We start from the raw sequence: 10,687 nt of genomic DNA, 5'->3' as shown, positions 1-10,687 counted from the left end.
TCCTCAGATCCTCAAAAAAGTTCTACAGCTGCACCATCGAGACCATCCTGACTGGTTGCGTCACCGCCTGGTACGGCAACTGCTCCGACTGCAAGGCACTACAGAGGGTAGTACGTATGGCCCAGTACATCACTGGGGCCAAGCTTCCTGCCATCCAGGACCTCTATACCAGGCGGTGTCAGACGAAGGCCCTATAGAGGGTAGTACGTATGGCCCAGTACATCACTGGGGCCAAGCTTCCTGCCATCCAGGACCTCTATACCAGGCGGTGTCAGACGAAGGCCATATAGAGTGTAGTACGTATGGCCCAGTACATCACTGGGGCCAAGCTTCCTGCCATCCAGGACCTCTATACCAGGCGGTGTCAGACGAAGGCCCTATAGAGGGTAGTACGTATGGCCCAGTACATCACTGGGGCCAAGCTTCCTGCCATCCAGGACCTCTATACCAGGCGGTGTCAGACGAAGGCCCTATAGAGGGTAGTACGTATGGCCCAGTACATCACTGGGGCCAAGCTTCCTGCCATCCAGGACCTCTATACCAGGCGGTGTCAGACGAAGGCCCTATAGAGGGTAGTACGTATGGCCCAGTACATCACTGGGGCCAAGCTTCCTGCCATCCAGGACCTCTATACCAGGCGGTGTCAGACGAAGGCCCTAAAAATTATCAAAGACTCCAGCCGCCCGAGTCATAGACTGCTACCACATGGCAAGCAGTACCGGAGCGCCAAGTCTAGGTCCCAGAGGCTTCTAAACAGCTTCTACCGTCAAGCCATAAGACTCCTGAACATCTAATCAAATGGCTACCCAGACTATTTGCATTACCTTCTACGCTGCTGCTACTCTCTGTTATTATCTATGCATAGTCACTTTAATAGCTCTACCTACATGTACATATTACCTCAATTACCTCGACACCGGTACCCCCGCACATTGACTCTGTACCGGTACCCCCACACATTGACTCTGTACCGGTACCCCCACACATTGACTCTGTACCGGTACCCCCACACATTGACTCTGTACCGGTACCCCCACACATTGACTCTCTACCGGTACCCCCACACCTTGACTCTGTACCGGTACCCCCACACATTGACTCTCTACCGGTACCCCCACACATTGACTCTGTACCGGTACCCCCACACATTTACTCTCTACCGGTACCCCCACACATTGACTCTCTACCGGTACTCCCACACATTGACTCTGTACCGGTACCCCCACACATTGACTCTGTACCGGTACCCCCACACATTGACTCTGTACCGGTACCCCCGCACATTGACTCTCTACCGGTACCCCCACACATTGACTCTGTACCGGTACCCCCACACATTGACTCTGTACCGGTACCCCCACACATTGACTCTGTACCAGTACCCCCACACATTGACTCTCTACCGGTACCCCCACACCTTGACTCTGTACCGGTACCCCCACACATTGACTCTCTACCGGTACCCCCACACATTGACTCTGTACCGGTACCCCCACACATTTACTCTCTACCGGTACCCCCACACATTGACTCTGTACCGGTACCCCCACACATTTACTCTCTACCGGTACCCCCACACATTGACTCTGTACCGGTACCCCCACACATTGACTCTCTACCGGTACCCCCACACATTGACTCTGTACCGGTACCCCCACACATTGACTCTGTACCGGTACCCCCACACATTGACTCTGTACCGGTACCCCCACACATTGACTCTGTACCGGTACCCCCACACCTTGACACCTTGACCCCCTGTACATAGCCCCGCTATTGTTATTTACTGCTACTCTTTAATTATTTGTTTTTCTTATTTCTTACTTTTTTGTTTGTATTTTCTTCAAACTGCATTGTTGGTTAATGTCTTGTAAGTAAGCGTTTCACTTTAAGGTCTAAACCTGTTGTATGATTTGATTTGATAATATTGACCCCAGACAGACAATGTGTTGATAGTGAGGGTGGACAAGGCTGGTAGGATAGTATTGACCCCAGACAGACAATGTGTGTTGGTAGTGAGGGTGGACAAGGCTGGTAGGATAGTATTGACCCCAGACAGACAATGTGTTGATTGTGAGGGTGAACAAGGCTGGTTGGATAGTATTGACTCCAGACAGACAGTGTGTGTTGATTGTGAGGGTGAACAAGGCTGGTAGGATAGTATTGACCCCAGACACACAATGTGTTGATAGTGAGGGTGGACTCTTAGACCTGAAATGACTCATCTGTGTGAGTCACACTGCATCTTGGTCCATGGAACACTTCCTGCTTCTGCAATTAACATGTAAGACTGAACAACACTGCTACCAGGAAGACAACACAGGCCTTTACCCATCAGGAACACATGGTGATAAACAACATCTGTTCAGAACTATGTTAACCAGGATGATGTCAGGGACCAACAGACAGTGGTCCTGTTGTGGACTTATGTCAGGACCCGGTTTCGAACCTGGGTCTCCGGAGTGAGAAACAGTCACTTAACCAACTGAGCCACGAATAGACAGCAGAACCCAGAAGATGAGGCAGACACAGCAGTACTTAAGACGGTGTATTTAATAAAGAAAAAATCCTAAAATACAAAAAATGGCAAATCCAAAAGGTGGTAGGAAAAACACAAAAAGACCTCAAAAGAAACTCACCAAAAATAAACAAAAACAAAAAACAGAATACCACAAGAACTTCACCCGGAATCGACAAGAGCACACAGAACACTAGGGCAGGGTGCTAACATACAAACACAGAGCACAGAACTGAGGGAAACAAAGGGTTTAAATACAATCAGGGGAAACGAGACACAGGTGCAAATAATAATGGGGATCAAGGGAAAAACATAGGGACAAAAAGCACAATGGGGACATCTACTGACCAAAACCCGGAACAACCCTGGCCAAATACTGACAACTTAGTGGTTTTATTACTGAAGGTAGGCCTTTCATCATTGGGCCTTGAGAAACCAGAATCAGAAGCACAACATGGACATTTTATAAATTGATTTGCTGCGTCGAGGAATCTGGTCACATATTTGCTAGACAGGTTGATGTATTATAGTGATTGATTGTTTTAAATTGATTTAGGTGTTTGTACAAAAGGAATCCTGTTTGGGTGTTTTGTGCTCTACTCACCTCTCCCTCGTCTGGTACCTCCTGTTTGGGTGTTTTGTGCTCTACTCACCTCTCCCTCGTCTGGTACCTCCTGTTTGGGTGTTTTGTGCTCTACTCACCTCTCCCTCGTCTGGTACCTCCTGTTTGGGTGTTTTGTGCTCTACTCACCTTTCCCTCGTCTGGTACCTCCTGTTTGGGTGTTTTGTGCTCTACTCACCTCTCCCTCGTCTGGTACCTCCTGTTTGGGTGTTTTGTGCTCTACTCACCTCTCCCTCGTCTGGTACCTCCTGTTTGGGTGTTTTGTGCTCTACTCACCTCTCCCTCGTCTGGTACCTCCTGTTTGGGTGTTTTGTGCTCTACTCACCTCTCCCTCGTCTGGTACCTCCTGTTTGGGTGTTTTGTGCTCTACTCACCTCTCCCTCGTCTGGTACCTCCTGTTTGGGTGTTTTGTGCTCTACTCACCTCTCCCTCGTCTGTTACCTCCTGTTTGGGTGTTTTGTGCTCTACTCACCTCTCCCTCGTCTGTTACCTCCTGTTTGGGTGTTTTGTGCTCTACTCACCTCTCCCTCGTCTGTTACCTCCTGTTTGGGTGTTTTGTGCTCTACTCACCTCTCCCTCGTCTGGTACCTCCTGTTTGGGTGTTTTGTGCTCTACTCACCTCTCCCTCGTCTGTTACCTCCTGTTTGGGTGTTTTGTGCTCTACTCACCTCTCCCTCGTCTGGTACCTCCTGTTTGGGTGTTTTGTGCTCTACTCACCTCTCCCTCGTCTGGTACCTCCTGTTTGGGTGTTTTGTGCTCTACTCACCTCTCCCTCGTCTGTTACCTCCTGTTTGGGTGTTTTGTGCTCTACTCACCTCTCCCTCGTCTGTTACCTCCTGTTTGGGTGTTTTGTGCTCTACTCACCTCTCCCTCGTCTGGTACCTCCTGTTTGGGTGTTTTGTGCTCTCCTCACCTCTCCCTCGTCTGTTACCTCCTGTTTGGGTGTTTTGTGCTCTCCTCACCTCTCCCTCGTCTGGTACCTCCTGTTTGGGTGTTTTGTGCTCTGCTCACCTCTCCCTCGTCTGGTACCTCCTGTTTGGGTGTTTTGTGCTCTACTCACCTCTCCCTCGTCTAGTACCTCCTGTTTGGGTGTTTTGTGCTCTCCTCACCTCTCCCTCGTCTGGTACCTCCTGTTTGGGTGTTTTGTGCTCTACTCACCTCTCCCTCGTCTGGTACCTCCTGTTTGGGTGTTTTGTGCTCTACTCACCTCTCCCTCGTCTGGTACCTCCTGTTTGGGTGTTTTGTGCTCTACTCACCTCTCCCTCGTCTGTTACCTCCTGTTTGGGTGTTTTGTGCTCTACTCACCTCTCCCTCGTCTGTTACCTCCTGTTTGGGTGTTTTGTGCTCTACTCACCTCTCCCTCGTCTGGTACCTCCTGTTTGGGTGTTTTGTGCTCTACTCACCTCTCCCTCGTCTGGTACCTCCTGTTTGGGTGTTTTGTGCTCTACTCACCTCTCCCTCGTCTGTTACCTCCTGTTTGGGTGTTTTGTGCTCTACTCACCTCTCCCTCGTCTGTTACCTCCTGTTTGGGTGTTTTGTGCTCTACTCACCTCTCCCTCGTCTGGTACCTCCTGTTTGGGTGTTTTGTGCTCTACTCACCTCTCCCTCGTCTGGTACCTCCTGTTTGGGTGTTTTGTGCTCTACTCACCTCTCCCTCGTCTGGTACCTCCTGTTTGGGTGTTTTGTGCTCTACTCACCTCTCCCTCGTCTGGTACCTCCTGTTTGGGTGTTTTGTGCTCTACTCACCTCTCCCTCGTCTGGTACCTCCTGTTTTGGGTGTTTTGTGCTCTACTCACCTCTCCCTCGTCTGGTACCTCCTGTTTGGGTGTTTTGTGCTCTACTCACCTCTCCCTCGTCTGGTACCTCCTGTTTGGGTGTTTTGTGCTCTACTCACCTCTCCCTCGTCTGGTACCTCCTGTTTGGGTGTTTTGTGCTCTACTCACCTCTCCCTCGTCTGGTACCTCCTGTTTGGGTGTTTTGTGCTCTACTCACCTCTCCCTCGTCTGGTACCTCCTGTTTGGGTGTTTTGTGCTCTGCTCACCTCTCCCTCGTCTGGTACCTCCTGTTTGGGTGTTTTGTGCTCTGCTCACCTCTCCCTCGTCTGGTACCTCCTGTTTGGGTGTTTTGTGCTCTGCTCACCTCTCCCTCGTCTGGTACCTCCTGTTTGGGTGTTTTGTGCTCTCCTCACCTCTCCCTCGTCTGGTACCTCCTGTTTGGGTGTTTTGTGCTCTGCTCACCTCTCCCTCGTCTGGTACCTCCTGTTTGGGTGTTTTGTGCTCTGCTCACCTCTCCCTCGTCTGTTACCTCCTGTTTGGGTGTTTTGTGCTCTACTCACCTCTCCCTCGTCTGGTACCTCCTGTTTGGGTGTTTTGTGCTCTACTCACCTCTCCCTCGTCTGTTACCTCCTGTTTGGGTGTTTTGTGCTCTACTCACCTCTCCCTCGTCTGTTACCTCCTGTTTGGGTGTTTTGTGCTCTACTCACCTCTCCCTCGTCTGGTACCTCCTGTTTGGGTGTTTTGTGCTCTACTCACCTCTCCCTCGTCTGTTACCTCCTGTTTGGGTGTTTTGTGCTCTACTCACCTCTCCCTCGTCTGGTACCTCCTGTTTGGGTGTTTTGTGCTCTACTCACCTCTCCCTCGTCTGGTACCTCCTGTTTGGGTGTTTTGTGCTCTACTCACCTCTCCCTCGTCTGGTACCTCCTGTTTGGGTGTTTTGTGCTCTACTCACCTCTCCCTCGTCTGGTACCTCCTGTTTGGGTGTTTTGTGCTCTGCTCACCTCTCCCTCGTCTGGTACCTCCTGTTTGGGTGTTTTGGGCTCTCCTCACCTCTCCCTCGTCTGGTACCTCCTGTTTGGGTGTTTTGTGCTCTGCTCACCTCTCCCTCGTCTGGTACCTCCTGTTTGGGTGTTTTGTGCTCTGCTCACCTCTCCCTCGTCTGTTACCTCCTGTTTGGGTGTTTTGTGCTCTACTCACCTCTCCCTCGTCTGGTACCTCCTGTTTGGGTGTTTTGTGCTCTACTCACCTCTCCCTCGTCTGTTACCTCCTGTTTGGGTGTTTTGTGCTCTACTCACCTCTCCCTCGTCTGTTACCTCCTGTTTGGGTGTTTTGTGCTCTACTCACCTCTCCCTCGTCTGGTACCTCCTGTTTGGGTGTTTTGTGCTCTACTCACCTCTCCCTCGTCTGTTACCTCCTGTTTGGGTGTTTTGTGCTCTACTCACCTCTCCCTCGTCTGGTACCTCCTGTTTGGGTGTTTTGTGCTCTACTCACCTCTCCCTCGTCTGGTACCTCCTGTTTTGGTGTTTTGTGCTCTACTCACCTCTCCCTCGTCTGGTACCTCCTGTTTGGGTGTTTTGTGCTCTACTCACCTCTCCCTCGTCTGTTACCTCCTGTTTGGGTGTTTTGTGCTCTACTCACCTCTCCCTCGTCTGGTACCTCCTGTTTGGGTGTTTTGTGCTCTACTCACCTCTCCCTCGTCTGGTACCTCCTGTTTGGGTGTTTTGTGCTCTACTCACCTCTCCCTCGTCTGGTACCTCCTGTTTGGGTGTTTTGTGCTCTACTCACCTCTCCCTCGTCTGGTACCTCCTGTTTGGGTGTTTTGTGCTCTACTCACCTCTCCCTCGTCTGGTACCTCCTGTTTGGGTGTTTTGTGCTCTACTCACCTCTCCCTCGTCTGTTACCTCCTGTTTGGGTGTTTTGTGCTCTACTCACCTCTCCCTCGTCTGGTACCTCCTGTTTGGGTGTTTTGTGCTCTACTCACCTCTCCCTCGTCTGGTACCTCCTGTTTGGGTGTTTTGTGCTCTACTCACCTCTCCCTCGTCTGGTACCTCCTGTTTGGGTGTTTTGTGCTCTACTCACCTCTCCCTCGTCTGGTACCTCCTGTTTGGGTGTTTTGTGCTCTGCTCACCTCTCCCTCGTCTGGTACCTCCTGTTTGGGTGTTTTGTGCTCTGCTCACCTCTCCCTCGTCTGGTACCTCCTGTTTGGGTGTTTTGTGCTCTCCTCACCTCTCCCTCGTCTGGTACCTCCTGTTTGGGTGTTTTGTGCTCTGCTCACCTCTCCCTCGTCTGGTACCTCCTGTTTGGGTGTTTTGTGCTCTGCTCACCTCTCCCTCGTCTGTTACCTCCTGTTTGGGTGTTTTGTGCTCTACTCACCTCTCCCTCGTCTGGTACCTCCTGTTTGGGTGTTTTGTGCTCTACTCACCTCTCCCTCGTCTGTTACCTCCTGTTTGGGTGTTTTGTGCTCTACTCACCTCTCCCTCGTCTGTTACCTCCTGTTTGGGTGTTTTGTGCTCTACTCACCTCTCCCTCGTCTGGTACCTCCTGTTTGGGTGTTTTGTGCTCTACTCACCTCTCCCTCGTCTGTTACCTCCTGTTTGGGTGTTTTGTGCTCTACTCACCTCTCCCTCGTCTGTTACCTCCTGTTTGGGTGTTTTGTGCTCTACTCACCTCTCCCTCGTCTGTTACCTCCTGTTTGGGTGTTTTGTGCTCTACTCACCTCTCCCTCGTCTGGTACCTCCTGTTTGGGTGTTTTGTGCTCTACTCACCTCTCCCTCGTCTGGTACCTCCTGTTTGGGTGTTTTGTGCTCTGCTCACCTCTCCCTCGTCTGGTACCTCCTGTTTGGGTGTTTTGTGCTCTACTCACCTCTCCCTCGTCTGGTACCTCCTGTTTGGGTGTTTTGTGCTCTACTCACCTCTCCCTCGTCTGGTACCTCCTGTTTGGGTGTTTTGTGCTCTGCTCACCTCTCCCTCGTCTGGTACCTCCTGTTTGGGTGTTTTGTGCTCTACTCACCTCTCCCTCGTCTGTTACCTCCTGTTTGGGTGTTTTGTGCTCTACTCACCTCTCCCTCGTCTGGTACCTCCTGTTTGGGTGTTTTGTGCTCTACTCACCTCTCCCTCGTCTGTTACCTCCTGTTTGGGTGTTTTGTGCTCTACTCACCTCTCCCTCGTCTGGTACCTCCTGTTTGGGTGTTTTGTGCTCTACTCACCTCTCCCTCGTCTGGTACCTCCTGTTTGGGTGTTTTGTGCTCTCCTCACCTCTCCCTCGTCTGTTACCTCCTGTTTGGGTGTTTTGTGCTCTGCTCACCTCTCCCTCGTCTGTTACCTCCTGTTTGGGTGTTTTGTGTTCTGCTCACCTCTCCCTCGTCTGGTACCTCCAGTTAAAAGAGAGAAACGGGAACCAGTGACTGACTGCTGGCTTCACACGCCGCTACGTCAACGTGTTGTCTTCCTGGTAGCAGTGTTGTTCAGTCTTACATGTTAATTGCAGAAGCTGGAAGTGTTCCGTGGACCATGATGCAGTGTGACTCACACAGATGACTCATTTCAGATCTAAGACAGCCTGGTCCGCCCTCACAACGGGCGACAGGTAGTCTAGCGGTTAGAGCGTTGGGCTAGTAACCAAAAGGTTGCTTGATCGAATCCCCCGAGCTGACAAGGTAAAACATCTGCCGTCCTGCCCCTGAACAAGGCAGTTAACCCATTGTTGCTAGGCCATCATTGTGAATAAGAATATGTTCTCAACTGACTTGCTGAGTAAAAACATTTTTTTAAATGAAGGGATTGGTTCAAGAATCAGTGGAAGATGTCCACTTTGTAGAATGTAAGGAAAGGTTGGTGTGTGTAAAATCCCACCCTGATCGGTGTTTTAATTCCAGTCCATTCTCCTTTATAGGAGTTGTTTGATTCTTACATCATTATTTAGAAACATGTCCAAGATCCTGTCCAAAAACAGAGAGGTGTTGCAAAGGGGATCTCACAGCTTGTTCTATCCTGTTTCTGGGCCTCAATCAACTGTTGATATCGGACTGCTTGTCTCATTGGTGAGGATTGGCACGATTACATCCCTAGTTTCTATGGAAACACATCTACTGATCATTACTGTAGAGCCATACAGGTTTATTTAATGGAGGTGGTCATTACTGTAGAGTCATACAGGTATATTTAATAGAGGTGATCATTACTGTAGAGCCATACAGGTATATTTAATAGAGATGGTCATTACTGTAGAGCCATACAGATATATTTAATAGAGGTGATCATTACTGTAGAGTCATACAGGTATATTTAATAGAGGTGGTCATTACTGTAGAGTCATACAGGTATATTTAATGGAGGTGGTCATTACTGTAGAGTCATACAGGTATATTTAATAGAGGTGGTCATTACTGTAGAGCCATACAGGTATATTTAATAGAGGTGGTCATTACCATAGAGCCATACAGGTATTTTTAATGGAGGTGATCATTACCATAGAGCCATACAGGTTTATTTAATGGAGGTGATCATTACTGTAGAGCCATACAGGTATATTTAATAGAGATGGTCATTACCATAGAGCCATACAGGTATATTTAATGGAGGTGATCATTACCATAGAGCCATACAGGTTTATTTAATGGAGGTGATCATTACTGTAGAGCCATACAGGTATATTTAATGGAGGTGGTCATTACTGTAGAGCCATACAGGTATATTTAATGGAGGTGGTCATTACTGTAGAGTCATACAGGTATATTTAATAGAGGTGATCATTACTGTAGAGCCATACAGGTATATGTAATGGAGGTGGTCATTACTGTAGAGCCATACAGGTATATTTAATAGAGGTGATCATTACCGTAGAGCCATACAGGTATATTTAATAGAGGTGGTCATTACTGTAGAGCCATACAGGTATATTTAATAGAGGTGATCATTACTGTAGAGCCATACAGGTATATTTAATGGAGGTGGTCATTACTGTAGAGTCATACAGGTATATTTAATAGAGGTGGTCATTACTGTAGAGTCATACAGGTATATTTAATAGAGGTGATCATTACTGTAGAGCCATACAGGTATATTTAATAGAGGTGATCATTACCGTAGAGCCATACAGGTTTATTTAATAGAGGTGATCATTACCGTAGAGCCATACAGGTTTATTTAATAGAGGTGATCATTACTGTAGAGTCATACAGGTATATTTAATAGAGGTGGTCATTACTGTAGAGCCATACAGGTATATTTAATAGAGGTGGTCATTACTGTAGAGTCATACAGGTGTATTTAATAGAGGTGGTCATTACTGTAGAGTCATACAGGTATATTTAATAGAGGTGATCATTACTGTAGAGTCATACAGGTATATTTAATAGAGGTGATCATTACTGTAGAGTCATACAGGTATATTTAATAGAGGTGATCATTACTGTAGAGTCATACAGGTGTATTTAATAGAGGTGGTCATTACTGTAGAGTCATACAGGTATATTTAATAGAGGTGATCATTACTGTAGAGTCATACAGGTGTATTTAATGGAGGTGATCATTACTGTAGAGCCATACAGGTTTATTTAATAGAGGTGGTCATTACCGTAGAGCCATACAGGTGTATTTAATGGAGGTGGACTTTTAATTTGTATCATTAATTACTATTAGGCTCAAACCAATCAGAAACACAACCAAAACGAACTGTTCCTAGGCCATCACTGAAAATAAGAATTTGTTCTTAACTGACTTGCCTAGTTAAATAAAGGTCAAATACATTTAAAAAAATGCATCCAACCACTT

This window comes from Oncorhynchus masou, chromosome 29 (genome assembly GCF_036934945.1).
Source record: "Oncorhynchus masou masou isolate Uvic2021 chromosome 29, UVic_Omas_1.1, whole genome shotgun sequence".
Taxonomy (NCBI): domain Eukaryota; kingdom Metazoa; phylum Chordata; class Actinopteri; order Salmoniformes; family Salmonidae; genus Oncorhynchus; species Oncorhynchus masou.
Note: the sequence above shows the minus strand (reverse complement) of the source record.